We start from the raw sequence: 21,902 nt of genomic DNA, 5'->3' as shown, positions 1-21,902 counted from the left end.
CGGTCTATCGATGGATGGCCTCGAACTTCCTGCAGTGCAATGTGGGGCAGACCGAGGTCATGCTATTTGGAGAAGCCCAACTGTTGTGGTCACCAGACTGGTGGCCCCTGGATTTGGGCCCCGTCCCTGATCCCAAGCAAACAGTGAAGAACCTGGGGGTCCGATTAGATCAAGGACTGTCCCTTAAAGAACAGGTCAACCAAACTGCTGGGTCCTGTTTCCGAGTCATTGGACTTTTGAGACGTGTGTTTCCTTTTCTACCTGATAGCTCCAGGAAAACTCTTGTCCAGACCTTAGTCCTCAGTCGGCCGGACTATTGCAATGGACTCCTTATATCAGCAAATGACAGCCTGTTGAGTAGGCTACAGGTGGTACAGAACACAGCGGCAAGGCTGGTTCTCAATGCTCCCTCTAGAACCCCCTCCCTGCCCCTATTGAAAAAACGTCACTGGCTCCCAATCCGCCAGAGGATTAAATTTAAAATTGGCTGTGTTACACACAAAAGTGTCTACGGTCAAGGTCCCAGGTATCTGGCAGAAAAAACTCATACTTTATAAACCTGCTCGAACCCTTCGCTCTAGCACCCAACTTGTACTACAAGTTCCCGCAGTCAGAAAGGCGAGAATAGGAGGCAAAGCCTTCTCGTTTTTGGGTCCTAGTCTCTGGAATAGCCTTCCTATTGATCTGAGAAACTGCACCAATTACCTGACTTTTAGGAAACTCCTAAAAACCTTCATCTTTTAAGATGCACCTCTCATCCCGACATACTTGAGAGTGAATTGTCTGTCTACCCTGACTGGCGAGCAAAGCGCAGAGATACTCCTTCGGGAGTCAAGTCACGCACTATACAAGCCTTTAAATAAATAAATAAATAAACTGAGGCAGAGAGAGGGAGAGGGGTGATTAAATAATTTAATGTTTTCCGAAAACGAAGTAGAGACACCCCCACCTCACCCCATCCCACACAACCTGCGGCGTGTAGAATTGCATTAGAATTGCTGAGAGGAGCAACATCAGTCTCAACACCTAAGGACTTAAGGGGCAGGACCCGGCCTCTGTCTACTGACTCTGAACAGCGAGGAGTGACTGCCGGAAATTGTGCTGAGCTTCTGGCCTCCCTGAGACCAGGAGGATTCTTGTAATTATTATCTATCGACTTACTTGGGCGAAGCCGCTTCTTTTGGGGCCTTTGTGGAGAGACGGTACCAACTGTAGCCAGATGCACCTACATCCCCTTTTTTGTCCTCCTTAGCCGGCATCCCAGCCAATATACGACTCATCAGAAAAAATGCGAGAAGCAAAAAGTCCAGGAGCTCACCAATCTTCCTTGTGTTTAGCTCCAGCTGGCACTTAAGTCCTTCAAAAAGTTGTAATAAAGTATCATTCCGGCCGACTCCCAGCCCCGTAAGTACAGAGGAAACAATGTGTCAGATGCAACTTAAAGGTCTCCCTCGAGGTACTGTAAGCACCTCAGACAAGGGAGGCCCAGCTCTGCTCCTCCCAAGTATACCACCAGGGATCCTCCAGTGGCCGGGAAGATACTACGCCCTCATTTCGGTGATCAGAACCATGGCAGAAGGCCATCTGCGACTGCTTTTCATTGCTCCATATACCCTGGGTCAGGTCAGGTCTGATAATCCCGCACATGTGCCACACAGAGTGCTCAGCATCCAGAGCGCCAATCGGCCAGGTGTCAGCCCCCAGACAGCAGGGGTAGGTGAATGAGAGGGCAGGCGGTCTTAGTAAGCAGTCTCTTTTGGGTGCATCCCAACAGGGGGCTGGAGCGCTGACCGCACACATCTAGTCTCGAGCCAGCATCTTGTAGAAATGCTGATTCTTAAATTTAAAGGGGAGGTGGTAATGTGTGGCAATCGTCGAAGGCCCAGCTTAAATGCCATCTTGAGTCTGTGAAACTCAAAGTAGCCAAAGGAAAAAACTCTGATATGGAGAAATGCATAAATCTACAACAAATGACCAATTGAAATGCATCAAACTACCTAAACACACTGAAAATACAGTGAGCATAAATGTAAGGGCACAAGCAGGACACAGACAATTGAAAAATGTGAACATATCTGTAATCAATAATAGAGGAATAAAATTACTAACAAGATAATGACTACAAAAATAATACACATACAACACACAATGTGATACAAACTGAGAAAAAAGGGGTGGAACCAAGGTGGAATGATACAATCATCTCCAACCAAATTATGTGTAACTTAGGGCCCGATGTAGGTAAACGGGATTTTCCGATTTCAAAATACCGAGGCGGGCCGAATCGGTATTCTGAAATCGGAAAACGAGATGTAGGAAATAAATACCGACTGAAGACCGATTCGGTCGGCATCGGTAATGAGATTCGGTACGTTCCGATTCAGCTCGGTCCGAATCGGAAAGTACCGAATCGGCCAACAACGAATCGGAAAATACCGAATCGGCTACCACCGAATCGGATATTTCCGATTCGGCGAATACCGATTCGGTAAATGCCGAATCGGTAAAAACCGATTCGGCAATCATAGACCCATGGCGAAAAAGCCCATAGGAATGCATTGCATGACCCGATTCGGCTTTTACCGATTCGGATAATACCGAATCGGATTTTACCGAATCGGATTTTACCGAATCGGATTTTACCGATTCGGATTTTACCGAATCGGTAAAACCAGACTCGGCAATAGGCGATTCAGCCAATGAGGTGGCTCCCCCTCCCCCACCCAAACAGGGAGTGGCAACCCTGGCAGGTGCAGCCAATTAAGAAGTTTCTAGAAGTTTCTGGAAAGCCTGCCTGAGCCCAACACACAGTTAGCAGCAGTGGGAGAAGGAGGTTGCAGACTGAGCAGGAGCAAGAGATTATGGCAGATCAGGCAGGAAGCCAGAAGTCCTCCCAAAAGAGGAAGCCCAAATTCACCACCACAGAACTACAGGTGCTGGTTGAGGAGGTGGTGAGGGTGCACCGCCAGCTCTTTGGCAAGCTGTCCCTCAACGTGCCAGACAGCACCAAGAGGCGATTGTGGGCAGAGATCGCCCAGAAGGTAAATGCTGCTGGAGTCACCCCCAGGTCCATTGAGGAACTTAAGAAAAGGTTCTATGACCTCCGCAGCCTCACCAAGAGGAAGCTGGCCGACCTCCAAAGGCAGGCAGGACTCACCGGAGGAGGCAAGAACCCGGCGCCACCCCTCACCGAGCTGGAGGAAATTGTCTCCAGCACCATCGAGAGGGAGAGCATTGTAGGGATCGGGACCCTGGACAGCACAGCGATGGCCACAGCTACAGGTAAGAAGCATGCGCATCATGACACACCCTACCAGACACCTCCCCATTATACACAATGCATAGGCAAACACCAGCACTGTACTGTCACCAACATACAAGAGACAAGCATCATGGTACATGTAGTCAGCAGGAGTTAGCCAAATATGTCAGTGCAGAATCACAAGACAGGAAACAGTGTGACACGGTGTAAGGAGATGCAAGGACATGTGGAATGCCATAATTGTACTGACTGTAATACATCGGCACTCAGTTTACAAATGCTTCTTTGTACCTAGGGGCACCATCAGGCGGCACCACTGTGGCAGCAGAGGGAGCTACGACTTCACATACTGCAGTGGCAGGGCCGAGCACCAGCCAGCCTGGCCAGGAGGAGGAGGAAGAGGATGAGGAAGGAGACACCCCAGGGCTTGGAATGGAGGGAGTCCTGGTGATTGATTTCCAGGCAGTGCACTCCCCAGTACTGCCCAGCTCACCCCCCTTGGAATTTTCCCCATCCAACTCCCCAACACGGCAGACCATTCCGCCGACAACATCTCCTGCCACAACCGTGGCCTTGCCACCCGTCCTACCTGTCCTGGGAGCAGGGGCTCCGGGACCGGCCAGCACCACACCACCACCAGTGGCACCCCAGCCCACTCAGCAGGCCGGAGGCAGCAGTGCCAGACGCCGTGCCACCACCACCACCACCACCACCACCACTGCTGCACCAGCACGGGAGGGCAGTGTGTTCCTGGGCCTGGAGGGCCAGATGGTGAAAATCCAGCGCCAACAGGCCAGATCCACCATGGCCTGCCAACGCCAGCTCCTGCAGCACAACCTGCAGATGGGGGAGTTGGTGAAGGGGTTCCAGGCTGTTGTGGACAGCAACAAGGAGGTGGCAGCAGGGTTGGGCAGGCTGACCACTGCCATCACCCACTCCTCTGCCAGGCAGGAGGAGCATGAGGTTGCGCGCAGGAGGGATGCCCGGGTGCTCAACCGGGCCATGGCCCGCCTTGCAGCGGCGACTGCACAGCTGTGCCAGCGTAGCGCAAATCAGGAGTCGGTGCAGAGTCAGCATACTGCAGAGCTGACCAGGGGGATGGCCAAGATCACCACGGCCATGGAGGCCATGTTAATATCGAACGCCGCCTCCAATCCTGCCCTGGACCTGGGTGATGCTGGTGACAGCAGCAGCCGCAGCAGCCCGGCCAGCGCTGCATCAGAGCCAAGGAGGAGCACCAGGCGCTCCGCTGATGCTGCTGGCCATTCGGAGGGGGCCGAGGGACACCCCAGTGGGTCTGGAAAGCGGGCCAAAAAATAGGCTGGCAAGGGGGGGTGATCATACCAGAAGCCTGGATTTGATTTGTTTTGACAGACTCCATTTTTTTATGCACTTCAGTGATGTAACTGTGGTGCATCACTATTAAAAAGTTTATTTTCCAACCAACATTTAGCTGTCTTTGCATCTGTACTCAGTCAGAAATAGTTCTCAGTGATCTCCTCACGTCTGTATCTGCCATCACATGGCGTACACGCCCCAGCTGGCTGTGTCAGTGGCACAGCTTCGTCGTCGTCATAGTCCTCGTAGTCAGACAACTCCACCTCAGTGCCCTTCTTGACCGCAAGGTTGTGTAACATTGCACATACAGCTATGATCTTGCAGCAGGTGATGGGGGTATACTGCCTTGCACCTCCACTCTTGTGCAGGCATCTGAATCTACTTTTCCAGATGCCAAAGGTCCGTTCAACAACATTCCTGGTGCGTATGTGGGCACGGTTATACCTCCTTTGGCTGGGTGTGGAGGGGTTGAGGTAGGGGGTGAGTATGAATGAGCGGAGGGCATATGCACTGTCGCCTGGAAGAGAAAGGGGTCACATTAGACACATGCATACATGTATTACACCTACCTACTATGTGTTATGGGGGTCTGATGATGTGGCTCACCTAGGAGGTATCCTTCTCCAAAATCGCCAGCCATCAGCCGTGCATATATGCCGCTCTGTTGGAATATATAGGAGTCATGGGTACTCCCTGGAAATTTTGCTACCAGGTCTGTGATGGTGCACTTGGCATTGCAGATCACCTGCACGTTGATGGTGTGTGTCGATTTCCGATTGCGGTATATGTATTCGGTGTCCGCTGGTGGGCAAATCGGAATATGCGTGCCATCTATGCAACCGATGACTTGGGGAAAGTGTGCCATCTGGTAGAAGTCCGCTTTGGTTTGTAGCAGTTCTGCGTGGGTTGCAGGGAATGAGATGTATTGGTCCATCCTGTCTATCATGGCGTCAAGGAATATGTGGAAGAACCTTGACAGGCTGCTCTGGCTCACCCCTCCTGCTGCTGCTGCTCCACTTTGATAGCTGCCAGACGCTACCAGGTGTAGGCTGCATAGCACCTGGACGTGCGCAGGGATGGCGTGTGCCCTTGGGGTGTGGTGGTCCAAGTATGGCTTAAGGTCCCTGATGAGCTCAAGTATGGTGTCAGAGTCCAGCCTGTATCTCTGTAGGATCTCAGCCTCAGTGAGCATGAACAGGGTTATCCTCTGTCTGTAGACCTGTTCATTTCTTAGCCATTCCCTCAGTCCTTCCTGCTGTAGCCGTAGCCGCCTCGCAATGACATAGAAAGCTGCCATCCTGCAAGTTGCAATGCATTTTGGGACTGTTTATATGGGTTGGAGTTGGTTACCACCTGATTGCAATCCATGGTAAATACCGAGTGAATTCTACCGATTTTGAGCCGATTTCGGTGTTTCTGTGCCTCCCTACATCTCCCCAACTGTCGGAATCGGGGAATTTCCCGATCGGAGATTTATACGAATCGGCATGTTTTCCGAATCGGATCATGTCCGAATCGGTATTTTTTCCGATTCGGTAGTGGGACCGAATCGGTGATTTTCCGAATCGGTGTCGCTAACGAATCGGTAGTGGGACCGATTCGGTGATTTTCCGATTCGGTGTCGCTAACGAATCGGTAGTGGGACCGATTCGGTGATTTTCCGATTCGGTGTCGCTAACGAATCGGTAGTGGGACCGAATCGGTGATTTTCCGATTCGGTGTCGCTAACGAATCGGTAGTGGGACCGAATCGGTGATTTTCCGATTCGGTGTCACTAACGATTCGGTACATGGACCGATTCGGTCTTTGTAACCGAATCGGTGTTTTTCCGATTCGTTACATATCCGATTTTCGGTATGTACGTATCGGATTCTTTCACATTCGGTACACATTCCGAATCGGTTTTCTATCCGATTCGTTCTGTTTTTGGTCCCCTACATCTCGATGGCTGTTTACCGATCGGTAAGGGCCAAAAATCGGTATTTTCGGCCGATACCGATCGGTAAAGCCCTACCTACATCGGGCCCCAAGTGGCTGGATAGGAGTCACATGTACAGCTTTAAAGTGAACGTATAGCTCAAAAAAGTAGCACATAAACAACTGTTAATGAAAACCAATTAATGGCTAGATGAAAGTCCACTTTCACAGTTTTGGTACTCAAAATCTATTTATTTTCCTGGATAGCCAACTTTGATCAACATCAAATTTCCACAAATGGACAGGTTATAATATCAATAACTCACCATCTCATGTCTTGAGATTGATGGTTGATTTGATCAAAATGTTCAACAAGAGGAGCATTTTGTACTTTACAACAAATTCTGGATTGATGTTGCAGGGTCCAGTTCTTAGACCTCTTGAGTAGCTTTTCTATATAATCGAGGCCATATGGACACTGTATATATTAAACTACATTTTTGGAAAAACTATTTACAAAATGTTGAATGTTAATTCCATTTATAATGAAAGATTTAACTGTACAATTAGTGCTAAATGCAGAACAATTTCCACATCGAGGGTGGCTAATGACTGGGTGTAGGACACACACTTGTGTTAGTGATAGTTCAGTAGGTTCTCTATGGGCTCTTACCAGTCTTTTTCTAGGTTTTATACTTCTCTTGAAATCAAATAAAAAATGTTCTAATTTGAACAATCCTAAATCACTGTTGTGTTGTGAAACAATATAGGATGTGAATCATAACTCTTTTTGTGGATAGTTGTGTCTTATTCTTCAAAGAGTGAATTGCACCTGAGTTCCTAATGTAGGAAATATTTGCTAACACAAAATAAACTTTGTAAAATGGACCTGTAATGTTTCAGAACCAGAAGGCTAAAGCAGAAGTTACTAGGGAGAGTATGGCAGAGAAGGTATTTGCCAAATAAAAAGGGGTATATTATTTATAACACTCACACTCTAACACCCAAGATCTTAGCAAGCATCAGCAATAGGAAATAGCTTTAAAAACGGCAACTGTCCTCCGTATTACATACCATTTTCAGCAGGACTATCCAGAAACTGCACCACTCTCTTATACAGACACAACACTGGCAGCAAAATAATGCAGACTATAGTATTGTGTTTCTCAATTTCCTCCCTTTACAAGTGAAAAGTACGTGCTGACCATCGAAGAGACATGTGAAGGATGATACGTTCTCGTAGATTCATACCATTTAGTGGGTCTAGTTATGGGTTTCTCAGAATTCAGACACTGCTTAAAAGAATTGATTTTGAGAAGATTGTGGTTATGTTTCTGATACCTTGAATAGACCAAATCAGGTTAGCCATCAGTGTGCTGTGTCAAAAATAAACACCGCATCAATAAAACCACAGGAAGAAAATGCTGTAGAGAGAGCCATAAGGGACCTTGCACGAGGAAACACATTTGTTGTAGCAATATGTTGGAGAGGAATATGAAACACATAGAATGATTGAAAAACAATACAGCTGCATACAATTTGCAAATTCTTTATAAACCTGGGCCCTTAATTACTAAGATTTAATACATCATAAAGCACAAAGGAAGTTGCTGCGCTGCATTGATTAAAAGTGAGAGAGCAGAACTGCTTCACATTTACAAAGGTATGCACTTGTAGCTGCTTAGTGCTTATAGAAGTATTCTTGTGTCATGTAGCAAGGTTGTCTGCGTTGTGGTCGGGACCGTTTTTCTGCAGGAAGGAGTACCTTCCTGCACAAACACTATCCTTTGAGTGTTATTACTCTATGCATGTGTGCTGCAGAAAAGATGAAATAATAAGGAGAAATAAAGATATTTCTCCTTGTTACGCCATGCTTTTGTAGGCGCACCATTATGGCACAAGCCCATGTTTACAAGTCTTTGTAAACATGGGTTTGCATCAAAATACAAGGGTGGATGCATAGGAACGACCATGCCCCAACTATGTAATGCATGGAAATCTAAGACAGCGCTATGCGCTGCTTTGTGTTACATTTTTGTTACAAAGCCAAGTAGAGTCACACAAATCCCATCATGAGAGCGACCAGAGTTCACACCTAGGTGTCAGCCACAGTGATATGTGCTTCAAAAGGTTAATCCACAGGCTCTCAGGATTTCTCTTTATGATTCCCTTTATCAGCCCCATCTACCTTCCTGAGAGGTGTCCAAGCCTCTTCCTCGTGATCTATCACTGAATCAAAGAGAAACCCTTTGAATTCTAAGGAAGGGTCCCTTCCTCCTTTACTACAGTGTCCCCCTCCCAGCTCACATGAATACACAAATCTGTCTGATGGGATTCCTCTCCCCCTCATGTCTTCACCAGGCAGGTCTGGGCTTCCCAAAATCGAACACCAGGCCCTCCATGTAATGTACCATTGCAGGAAGACTTGTATCCAGTGTACATTACAGGCACACTTATTGTCCATCACTGTTATCTCAATGCATTGTACCATTACAAGTACACATACATACAGTACACTCATTCAGGCGTCACACACTTTTTGACACTGAAGCTTTTCTATTCCGTATCAGGACTGATATTTGCAAACACATATATTGCCAGCACACACACTGACCATGTGTGCTGCACAACACATCACTCATCATGTATTTTACTTCACACAAGCACACATACACCCAGCACATGGTTCCATTCTGTGTGCACTGCACACCAATACATCTTTCATGTTATGTATTCCTCACGTGCCAACATACACTCAGCACATGCTCTAATCCCACATGTACTACACAGTACTGATCTATCGCTGTACTGTACTAATCCCTAGCACACATAAAACAAGTGCAGAGTCAGTACACCTTTGCTGCGCACCACATCTAGCTGATGTAGGTCAAGGGGGAGTTAAGCACACAGCAGCAGTACTTTTAAAAAGCTGAGTGAGCCTGTAGGCCTCACTCCAGTGACACAGGGTAAAAAGGTCCTGTTCACTACTACTGATCACCCCACAGTATGCTGCTGCCACTGTGATTGTCCTGCTTAGTTCTTGGTGAAGGCGGTAGCCTTCCGCCACAAAGAGGCTGTGACCACAATCGATGAGATAGCCCTATGTTGAGGCAAACATGCATGATCCATGGTCTCCTATGACAAAAATCAGCAAAAGGGATCCAGGCAACAGTACAGTTAGGCACCCAGAACAGGTGTAAAAGTCGTCAATAGGACTTCCGTCGCAACAACAGGAGTCTCCAAAATGCTAGTTTTTCTCCTGAAAAGAAGGTATGATATGTTGTTCTGTAGCATCCACTGCTGTACTGCCCATTTACCTCATCGGACATTTCCTCTGGGGCGGGGACCAAACCACTGGAGGCAAGTTTTGAATACCCCTGGATGCTGCTGGCACCACTGTCACTTTCTCCAGCTCCCTGAGGGTTTTTAAGATAGGCACAAAAAGCACATAATCATTGGTACATACTGTTGCTATAATACCTGATTTGGTTATTACCTTTGACCAATGTGTCAGAAGTTAGAAATTCAGATGCGATTGAGATATATAGGTTTCTGAATAACATGCTTAATATAGGAAAATAGGGTTGATACATTGGATATGCAGGCATAATTTCATAGAATAGAGATCAGTGTTTGGTCGAAGTAGGCATTTTCAAGAGAAACCAGTGCCAAATTGTGTATTTGAGTTTTGGGCACAGCACATATTTATATACTGGGTACGGTACCTCATCAACAAAGACAACTCCTTGTTTGAAGTCATGAAGCATAACTGGTCACCTAACTATTCATAATAAGATAAACAGTTTGTACTAATTCCCTGGGTGTTTTCATATTTGATTTAGTAAAGCACACAATATTAAAAGATTATTTTTTCCACATAACACAACGAGGTTTCATATTTCAGGGTCTCTTCAAAATGCAGAGCATGTTGGTATTAATGGGTACTCTCTCTCCTTCCCAAATGCCCAAGAGAGGGAAAATGCAGGTAACTAGTTTCCTAAGAAAAGTTAATATGACTAAATATTTGTCTACATTTTACTGAGTGAAAGCACCATGAGCTTTTCTCACAACGGTCTCAAGTACAAAAGTACAACTTCAAAGTTGGATGACTCAGATTCAGGAAGGGGAAGGTTTCTGGCTGGGATACGAAATATTTTAGTACAATCAGATCCTATATTGATACAGAAATAACAATTAAAGTGCGTTATAATTACAATATAAAACCTAAAAACCACTGAAAGCCTATTGAATAAGCTCAACAAACTGTAACTCATGCCACACCATACACTGCTCAGGGACTGACACTTTACTTTCCAAATGCTTTAGAGAGGGAAGAAGCAGGAAATGAGTTTCCTAAGAAAAGTCAATATGACTAAATACCTGTCTATATTTTTCGGAGTGAAATCACCCTGAGCTCTTCTCACAACAGAGTCAATGCTCAAGTACAAAAGTATAACTTCAAATTGAAATGACTCAGATGTAGGCAGGGAAGGAGGTTTTTGACTGGGATATGACATATTTGAGTACAACCCAATCCTATATTGACACAGAAATGTCAATTAAAGTGGGGTATATTTACAATACAAAACCTAAAAACCACTGAAAACCTCTTCAATTATTGACACAAACTGTAAATCATGCACCTACCCTACACTGCTCAGGACCTGACACATAACCTCACTGATGACATCTCATGTGGGACCACTGATAACATTCCAATAACATGATATATACACTTAAATATGCCTTTCAATGTCATAAATGATGTCATTTGAGATGTCAGCAGTGATGTCAACAATGGAGTCATTTAACATGTCATGTGTGATGTAATATGTGGAATGATAAGAGGTGCATGGCAGGGACGCAAGGTATTGTTTTATCAGTAAATTATAACTCGTGAATTTCAACTTTTTTTATTTTTAAAGTTTTTTTTATTGTTTCAACACCTAACTATAATGTCACTTTTGTTTTTTCACAGTGAATTTATAGGAATTTTTCAAAAATAAGCTAAGATCTTATTACCATAACTTACTATAAAGTAATTTCAACCTTTACTTTTTCAATGAATTTCAGTTTTTTCCTTTAACATAAGGCAAGCTCTTATTACCATACCTAACTATAACATATCTTTAACTATTGTTTAGAAGTAGTGGAAACTAGGACAAGACTTAAAACATTGTTGTCCTTCATTGCCTTAGTTGAGAACTGAAAGTCACCTGACAGCAGTTATCAGGTTTGTTAAGGACATCAGTGATCATTGTTGTGCATTATAACGCTTTTTTGCCGCTAAACGTAACTCATGTGGGTAAAACATGTACGCACTAGACTACATATGTTGTGCTGCACTATCTGTGCCTTAGAACGACAAAGACATCCCATTGTTCAAAATGAGTCATGTTTGAAATTGTCAGTTCTTTCCCATATCTAAATGAAGATCTAATTATTCTACGAGTAATAGATAGAGCTATACATTACTTTTATTGTTTTTCAGATTTGGTGTAATACTACATCTGAGTCCCAATGTTAATACCGTGTGCTAGAGGTTGTAAATATAGAAGGACACAATATTGCAAGTATGGATTTACTATTCCTAACTGCACATTTATGGTCCTTGAAGGTATATATGTATATTGTCATGGTACATGTTAGAAATGACCGTTCTTTGTGTAGCATTCTCCTAGACATTTACCTTCTTTTGCGGTACTGTTTTTTTTGGCCATAGAACTCTTCACACTTTACTGTTGATAACCAGTGCTTAGGTGCTTGTGCTCTCCATTTAAACCTGGTAAAATTGGCATTAACCGAATTTCCACATTTATTTGAATTCTAAGACCCTAGTATAAATATACCCAGGGCCTGAACATGAAATGCTAATAGTGGTCTGCATTACTAATTGTGTTACATAACTAAAGTAGTACAGTAAAACATGTCTCCAGGCCTGTCATTGCAGACTGTGTGTGCAGTTTTAAAACTGCCATTTCAACCTGGAAAAAAAACCTTTTTACAGACTTAAACCTTCCTTTTTAATACGTATAAGTCACCCCTAAGGAAGAATCTGAATGACCATAAGGCAGAGGGCATGGTATTTAGAAAGTATGACATATATAATGTATGTTTTACAGGGCCTGACAGTAAAAACCTATAAAGTCATTATTCGCTGTGGAAAGGCTGGATCTCCCATCAGTTAACACTGGTGTACAATAGTACCTTTAAGATGTACTATAATCAGTTAGGGAGTAGCTAGAAAAATGACTAACTGACTCATTTCAGTAGTATTTTAAATGCAGCATAATGGTGAAATTGGATTTTCGATTACTATTTCTGGAAATGGGACTTTTAGAAATGTGTCATTTTCCTACCTAAAACCAAAAGGCTTTCCTGCCATGTTCAGCTGTCATCTGACTCATGTTGGCTCCCTTGAAGTTAGATGTACATTGCTCCCAGACAGGTAATAAAGGTCCCCTGGAGTTGAGGGGGATTTCTCCCTTAACAGGATGGCCTAAGGGGTTGTGCCCAGCCCCTTCCTGAGCTTCAAAGGATGCCTCCCTTGTCACTGGCAATTAAATCTCATTTCTAGACCTGCCTCCCTTTTGTCTCTCCAGCCAGGGAGGTACCAAACCCAGTGGGGGTAGAGGAACTGATCAGACCAGGTTTATGGGATGGACAACGTTTTGCTCTCCACTCAATGGCTGGCACTGGGCACAAAAGTGGACCCCAAAGACCTCTCCTCAGAACACTCCTGCACTTGTGGAGAATCAGAAGAAGGACTGTCCTGCTGTCAGAAGAACCTGAAGGAAGACTTGATCTGCTTGATTTGAACCTAGAAACCAGACGTGACTCCAAATGGCAGCCGGCCGACCTCCTGTTTGAGCTACAGAGATAAAACAAGCTTCGAGAGGCCTCTCTCCCTACAAATGCCGAGCTGACCCATATCGACTGGACCTGTCCTAACTGGAGACAGTTGGAGTGATCTGAACCCCCAAATGGTGCAACCTGGGTCTGGGACACTTGGCTGGTGTTGGAATGTACTCCTTCTGTCTAAACTGCAAAAACTGGGGCTTAGAAACTTTTTGCCAACTTTCTGTCTGGAGACAGGCATCGCCATCAAAGCTACAGCCATCAACATTGAATCGCCAGTTGGCCCCAGCTTGCTGGTTTGCCCTGCTGAAGGAGATCTGACTTTCAAAACAATTTCCAAGTCTGAATGTAAAGGGCTGCATCAGTATGGATGTATGACGGTACCACGCGTACTTTTACAACGCGTACCGTTACCACGCTACTTTTACCACGCAAGTCGTTACAACGACTTGCGTGGAGGGGCGCTGGATAGTAAATTATTTAATTTACTATTCCAACTCCAGTTCCCGTGGACTCTAGGGAAAGGAGTTGGATAGTAAATTAAAGTATTTACTATCCTGGAGCGCCCCCCAGCGCATTTCGTTGTAACGACCTGCGTGGTAAAAGTAGCGTGCTAACGGTACCGCGTTGTAAAAAATGCGTGGTAACCGTTGTATACCCATCAGTATTGATGCGAGTAGCAACTTGTCAATGTCACAGCCTTCCTGGGCCACGACTTCGGACTTTGCCTACTTGGACCTTTCCCACATTTGTTTCATTTCCACTCAATACTCTGCTCTTCAACAACCCACTGTTGTTGAGTGCTGCTTCAGATCCAGCTTGCAGCGTGCCTTGACAATGACTTGTCGCCACCACTTTTTCTCCATAAAAATAAAAATAGGTAAACGTTCCATTAGAATTACCCTAGTCCCTGTATCTGACCTGCGACATGTCATGGTCCGCCTTAACTTTGGACCTTGACCCAGTCTGGCATGACCAGATAACCATGATTAACATGTTCTGCTTTTTGGCACTATTTTTAATTCAGACTTTCACATCTACGGTTCTATGGACTGGATCTTTGTCATTTTGATGTCATTTTATGTATTAAAATGTTCTCTATTCCTAAATTGGTTTTGAATTTTTTTTGTGTAGTTCTTTTACTTAATTCCTGTTTGAGTACTGCATAATTACTGTACACCATTGACTCTACATTAATCCTGACTGCTGTGTGCCAAGCTAACAGAGGGTTAACACCCTATGCAACAATTTGTATCTAATGATATTGCGGACATAATATTTAACTTAGATCTGTATTTTCCTACCAATATTCTGACATCAGTGCTTAATTTGCAGGTGGTTTCCGGCACTTTATTGTCAATGCCGGGACTCATAATTGCTGCCACAAGGTGCCACTGTTTTTTAAATTAAAAGATGAGCAGAAGAACAGTTGTTTATTAATTCAATATACATTAAAAACAACTAATACCAGCCTCACAAGCCGTTCTTATAGCTTTAGGGGCCTCGAACAGTCTAGAAAAGTCACATTTGTTGCAGTGTGATGGTTAGTAGTCATGCTGGTACTTTCGTTGGCAGCACTGGCAGGGGCAATGAATGGTGCAAGGTGTGGTGGCCACCTGTCGAGGGCCACAGCACTTATATTTTTCACACATTAAGCTCTGTCTGATATACAACCCTATCTCATCCCTCGATTGCTCCTTCTGAAGGATAAGAGGGAAAATCAGCGACCTCTCCTCCACTGCATCCCTCTGGAGCACCAGTGGTACTTGCATCCAGAGGATATTAGCCGGCTTTAACGCTGAAAGATGTGCAGCAGAATGTCTTTGAATGCTTCAGTCATACCACAGGCTGGCACAGCGACAGTGGCTCTGTTCAATTACCCTCACAAGAGAGGGACAGTGTTTAAATGAATAGAGCCTCAGTCCCTCATTCCTGAGCACCTTCGAAGAACAGTATTTAGTTTAGTATCGCTTCCAGGCTCTCACTTCAATCAGCACCAACTTTTCATATTTCATGCACTTACACATTTGAAATATCTGTTAGGCAGATATATTTATTAGGTGCAGAGCATACTTTGAATTGCAAATTCACGACCAAGATAATAAGGAAATGCAATGTGTCAGAAGCCAAAATGCAAATGTATTTACCTTTTACATTGTGTATTTTGCTCGGGACATTAACTTTCTTAAAAACTTTCCTTTTAATTATTGGCTACATATTACCTTGCAAAATGCCAAGCTTCAATAAATGGCAAATTCCGTCCAACTCAGCTGAATATAGGACCAGAGGCGGAAGGAGGACACATCATTCATGATGTCATCTCTATATTTAGTAAGTGGTGAATTATTAATGCTCATTCCAGGCTGCTTTTCTTGCTGACCACTGAAAATAATACCGATCCTGCGGGTGAATTGATGCCTTCTTCTCTAGGCTGGACTACAATCCAGTCAGACCTTTGGTCAGTGGAAATATGTAGCTGTGTGACAGTGACCTGCAGGAGAATCTGTACTCTCCTACGTCATCTGCATGGTGTACAGTTTCTGTGGTTACTCTAAACTGTGAAAATGGAGGCAGTGGGCTTACTCCACAGCAGAAGGGGCCAGAACAGTAGCTTAATAGTTTGTGTTTTCAATAGAATAACACAACTACCAATGAATTTATGGCTGTCTGTTCAACTAATGGGCAGGGGTAGCCAAACGAATGCCACGCATACTCTGGGCCTCATTTACAAGCCTATTGCGCCGCCTGCGTGTCCCTTTTTAAGACGCACCTGCGGCGCAGTGTGCCTGCCCATATTAACAATGCCATGTAAAGTCACTCTGCGTGACCTTTCATGGCCTTGTTAATATCATGCATTAATTACTCTGCGTGAAAGGGGTGTTCCATGGGTGGTGCTGTGGGTGTTCCCACGCAACATTCATGGACCCTATAACATTCCCAGATTTACAAAGTTTCGTAAACCTGTGAATGCGGGCATAGGAGTGGTGCAACGAGGAGAATTCTTTTATTCATCCTCATTTTTTGCTCATTCTGCAGCACACATTGAAGGAGCAAAACGCCATAAATGAGACACAAGCGTGTCTGCGTTGGTGCAGGGTTGCTTTTTGTGCGCCGGCAGGAATGCGCCTTATCTTGTACATGGGGCGCATTCCTGCCCTTTTATTTTGCTGCATGGCAGCACCGCAGGAAGACTTGCTGCAATGTAGTGCCTCAAAATATAGTGAACGAGGCCCTTTGACTTCTAATGACATCACAGTTTTGGCCCTCGGTTCACCCTTAGCCCAGCAACAGCATCATATTTCCTGGGGAGTGGATAGGAAAAGGGCAGACAAAAGGAACAATAGAAAATAGTTAACAGGGCTCTTAGATCTTTGTTCACTCAGTTTCTGCCTTCATGCTCCTCAGACCAGGTGTTAGAAGGGTGTACCAAGGGTCCAAAAGGGACATCCTGGGTTTACTGCTGGTACCGCTGGGCTCTCCTAATTAATGTCCATGGGGAAATGGTAACTACACCAAAGATATTTGGGTAAATTGATGGTTCATACATTTTAGAAAAGTGGCACCTTGATGGCCAGATAGCCATTGATTTGTAAACTCAAGAAAACCTGCGTAACACCAACTGTCATCATTGTTATGGTCTATGTCATTGTGTGATTAACCGGTTTACTGCGGCCCCGATTTTCCCGCAGTGCGGCACTTCCGCAAAACGGGCGGGGCCGCGTCGGCCATTGGCCGACGGCTGCACTGGGGAGGTAGTGCTGCCGTCGGCCAATGGCCGACGGCAGCAAGGAAGGGGTTAAAGAAAATTCACTTAATAGGCAATTCGCTATTCACCACTTTCTCAAACTTAGAAACCCCAAAAAATATTTATCTCTCATTACAATTTGCATAAACATGTTTGCTTAAATCCTAATCTGTATCAATAGATTAAAAGCAACATCTCACTATTGATGCAACTGGTACATACTGCAAGGAACTGAAATCTGCTTGTGATGTGTTTTCACTTTATCAATGTTTGTGTGCTGCATAAATATTTTACACATTGCCTTTAAGGTAAGCCTGACTGCTATTGTGCCAAGCTACCAGAGGGTTATGCACAGATTTATTTAGTGACTTTTGTTGTTCACCCTGATAGGAATAGTGTTTATTATTTGAGTGGGGTTCGGACCCTCTCAAGTAATAGCCACACGGCCCCCCTCCCTAGCCATTCTTGGCCTGGGGATCACCACCTCCCTGGACAGGCCCTTGAAAACGAAAGAAGGGGGGCCGCCAATTTTGGTGAGAGTTTCTTTCTGGCAATGAGTATGGAAAGGGGCGACCATTCGGTCCCCCCGAACGTATGGCGGAGTACCACGATCCCCCCGGGAAGCCATCTTGGGCGGGAGGCGAGTCTCGGCTGGTATGCCCGAAGCGGCGTAGCCGGGGCGCGCTTTTTCCCGCCCTGGAGGGGGCTGGCCTAGACACTGACGCGGCCGGCCACGCCCTTTGGGGCAGGCAGGGGCGGGTTTACGCCCGCCCTGAAGATGGATAAAAGGAGCAACAAGCCAAGAAAGCATCCTCTTGTTCCTGTGCTCTGAAGCTGCACCTCCTCGCTGCACGTGAGCTCGAGACGGAACGAAGAGCCAATTTTGAGCGTGGTAATCTTTCTTTTTTGTCTTACAGATACTCTGTCTGAGAATGCCTAAGAAAGTCGGAAAGCGAGTTACTACCGATCAGATGCTCCGTATGCTCATGAAAGAAGTAACTGATCTGAAGAAGCAGATGGCGGCTAAAGACGGGGAAGGGGGACCAAAACGACCTTTGGCGGGAGCAGCTCCCGGAGGAAAAGGCAAGAGGCCCAGGAGGGGGGCATCTGGGGGGGACATCCCGGTTCCCGATACCCCACTCGAGGAGCCAACTCCGGTGCCGAGGGAGGGGAATCCGATTCCCGTGGTGGTCACTCCCGTGTCCGGAGAGGACATGCCGCCTGAGTTAGCAGCACAATTGGCAGCGTGGTTGGGCAAAGATAGCGAGGGCGCCACAGCTGACGACGCACGGGTGTTGATGAAGCAACTGCGTGAAACTAGGGAGGCGGCGAAGGCACCATCGCCAGTTACCCCGCTGTCTCCGGCGGTGGATAAAGCAACAGGAGCAGGTCCAGCGGCGGATGCAGCTTCTGGTTCAGGTAAGCGGCCATTGCCGATTGCGAGGGAGGAGTCTGCACCTTCACGAAGGGAAAAGTTGGGTCAGCATGTCCCTCTGGCAATTAAGGAAAAGATGTGGGCGGACGAGTATGTAAACATTTTTTCGTTGCTTACCGACCATTATGAGATGGAGCATGTTAAGAGCCAAAAGGAGCTCATGCATCCGAGTGTTTGGCGCGCAAAGATGGCCGCCTTTAAGGTTGACGAAAACATTGGCACTTGGGGCAGGGCATGGGGAATCTTTACCTCCATCATGGGCGAACGTAGGCCCGAGTTGCTGACCGAATTGCCTATTTATCAGTCATGGATCATGGAATATTATGGATCATATGGGGGCAATCAGTGGTTCTGTTACGATAATATTTTTAGAAAAGCGAAAGAACATGACAAAAACTTGACTTGGGATTGTTACGACTCTGTTTCATGGTCAAAAATGGAGAGTACTGGTATGTTGAAGTTACCATTGGTAGGGAGTAGCGGGGGTGAATCCTCCCGCCAGTATGCTGGGACACCCTTTCGATCAAGTACAGGTAATGACTACCACTCGAAGCCGAACGGCAACGCAGGTAAAAGGGGGATTTGTTGGAACTTTAACAGGGGTAAATGTACGAGGCCCCAGGGGTCATGCAAGTTTAGACATGAATGTGGAGGGTGTGGGCAGCCATCCCATCCTGAGTCCATGTGCAGAGCCAAAACGGGTGATAACGGCGGTAGGGGAGGCGCCAAACAGGTCTGAAATAGTCCGAGGGGCGCCTTTACCTACTCCGATTGATACCATGGCAATGATTCCTTGGCTCAGCGAATACCCGGATCATGTTTCCGCTGGGGTGTTGCGGAACGGGTTTTCATATGGTTTCCGCATCCCAGTGGGGGATTTTCAGGGTGTAGCAAAATGCAAAAACCAACTGTCGGTCTTGCAACATACGACCGTGGTACAGGAGAAGATTGGGAAGGAGGTTACTCGAGGTCGAGTCGCCGGCCCATTTGATGAGCCACCATGTGCTAACTTTGTTTGTTCCCCTTTGGGGGTGGTCCCTAAGAAGGGCCCGGGTGAGTTCCGACTGATACATAATTTATCAGCCCCACGTGGTCTTTCCGTGAATGATGCGATAGACCCGGAAGTGTGTTCGGTGCGGTACGCATCTTTCGATGAGGCCGTCGCCATGTTGAATCGCCTAGGGCCCGGTGCGCTGATGGCAAAATCAGATATTGAGTCAGCGTTCCGGTTGCTCCCGGTACACCCAGACGATCAGCGTCTCCTTGGTTTCATGTTTCAGGGTCACTATTACATGGATAGATGTATGCCGATGGGATGCTCTATATCTTGTGCCTATTTTGAAAAGTTCAGTTGTTTTCTGCAATGGGTCTTCACAAAGAGGACGGGTTTTCAACATGTCATGCATTATCTCGATGACTTTTTGTTTCTGGGGGCGGCCGGGGATCCGGAATGTGGACAGGCTTTGAATGACTTTTGTGTCTTAATGAAGCATTTTGGTGTGCCACTGGCACCAGGTAAGACTGTGGGTCCCTCGACTTGCCTCGAGTTCCTGGGGATCGAGCTCGATTCAGAGGAAGGTTGTTTTCGATTACCAAGAGAAAAGGTGTTAAGATTCAGGGCTTCCCTGGAAACGTGTATTAGTGAGTCTAAAGTCAGATTGCATCAATTACAACAATTGGTGGGCCAGCTGAATTTTGCCCTGAGAGTAATGCCGATGGCCCGCCCCTTTTCCCGCTCGATCGCTCAAGCCATGGTCGGACTGAAGGAGGGTCATCATCGCACGAGGCTATCGGCAGAGGTTCGCCAGGACATGCGCATTTGGTTGGCATTTCTGGCGGAGTTCAATGGTCGAATTGTCTGGAATAAACCGGCGGTGTCCTCCGAAGAGCTGGGGCTGTGGACAGATTCGGCTGGGAGCATTGGTTTTGGTGCCATATTCGGCACACAATGGTCGGCTCAAAAATGGCCGTTATGGTGGCATGAGTGTGGGCTGACAAGTAACATTGCCTTTCTTGAACTTTTTCCCATTCTAGTGGCCCTAAAAACTTGGCCTGAGGGATTCAGAGATCACTCTGTGGTGTTTTGGTCTGATAACATGACCGTGGTTGAGTGTATCAATAGCCAGGCAGCACGATGCAAATGGATTCTGAGATTGCTCAAAGAAATTGTGTTATTGTGTATGCAATTGAACGTGCTATTTAGGGCAAGACATGTACCGGGGGTAATGAATCAAGCGGCTGATGCGCTTTCTCGTTTTCGTATGCAGGCCTTCTGGGGTTTTCTGCCCACAGCGGACCCGGTGGCGGCACCCTTTCCCGAAGCTCTCTGGTCTCTCAGTGCCCCGAACTACAGAACCTCGTGGGAGAGAGTTTAGCACCCAGGACAAGGAAGGCATATGAAGGGGCGTTCCGATCCTATTGGGCCTTTTTGGGGACTGCTGGGGGAGAGCTTTGGGGCCAGGAAGAGCTAGTAGTAAAATTTCTGCTGTCTTTACATCAGGCAGGCAAATCAGTGGCTACGGCCCAGAGGCATCGGGCCGCCATTTCCTTTATGGCAAGGGCTCATGGGATCCAGGACCCGACTGCGTCTTTTGTTGTGCAAAAAGCGCTACGTGGGTGGCAACGCCTTGAGGGTCGCAGAGTAGATGAAAGGCGCCCGATAGGTCTGGATAGGTTGGCTCTGTTGTTATCTGTACTTCCTGCAACGTGTTCATCCCAGTATGAATCAGTGTTATTCCGAGCCGCTTTTATGCTAGCATTCCATGGGGCTATGCGGGTAAGCGAACTAGTGGCAAAGAACAAGCAGGATACCATGGGGGGACTGTGCCGAGAGCACGTTCAGGTCAAGGGGGAGACAATGACTGTCTCGTTTGTCAGGTCCAAGACCGATCAGGGTGCGATTGGGGACGGAATAATCATACAAAGGATTCCCGGGTCTTCCATGTGCCCTGTGATGTGCGTAGAGGAATATTTAACGCAAAGGGTGGCATCATGGGGGGGGACCTTGTTGAGACACGCTGACGCCACCCCACTGACGAGGTTTCAGTTTCAGCGGGTGCTTGAGATGTCGATTTCGGCCGCGGGCTTGAACCCCGGCGAGTTTGGGACCCATTCCTTTCGGATAGGGGCTGCTACGGAGGCTACAGCCAGGGGTCTGAATGTTGAACAAGTAAAACGTGTGGGACGTTGGTCCTCAAACTGTTATAAGAGGTATGTGCGGTTGCACATGTTGTGAAGCTGTAATGGTGTACTCACGCTTCTTGTTTTTGTTTGGTTTTCAGTTGCGCAAGCCTACGAGGCGGGGCGGACTGTGCAGTCGACCCGACACCGGGGGGCCAGCGGTCAGA

The sequence above is a fragment of the Lissotriton vulgaris genome, chromosome 8 (assembly GCF_964263255.1).
Source record: "Lissotriton vulgaris chromosome 8, aLisVul1.2, whole genome shotgun sequence".
Classification (NCBI taxonomy): Eukaryota; Metazoa; Chordata; class Amphibia; order Caudata; family Salamandridae; genus Lissotriton; species Lissotriton vulgaris.
The sequence above is the reverse complement of the archived record's forward strand: the minus strand, read 5'-3'. Positions refer to the sequence as shown.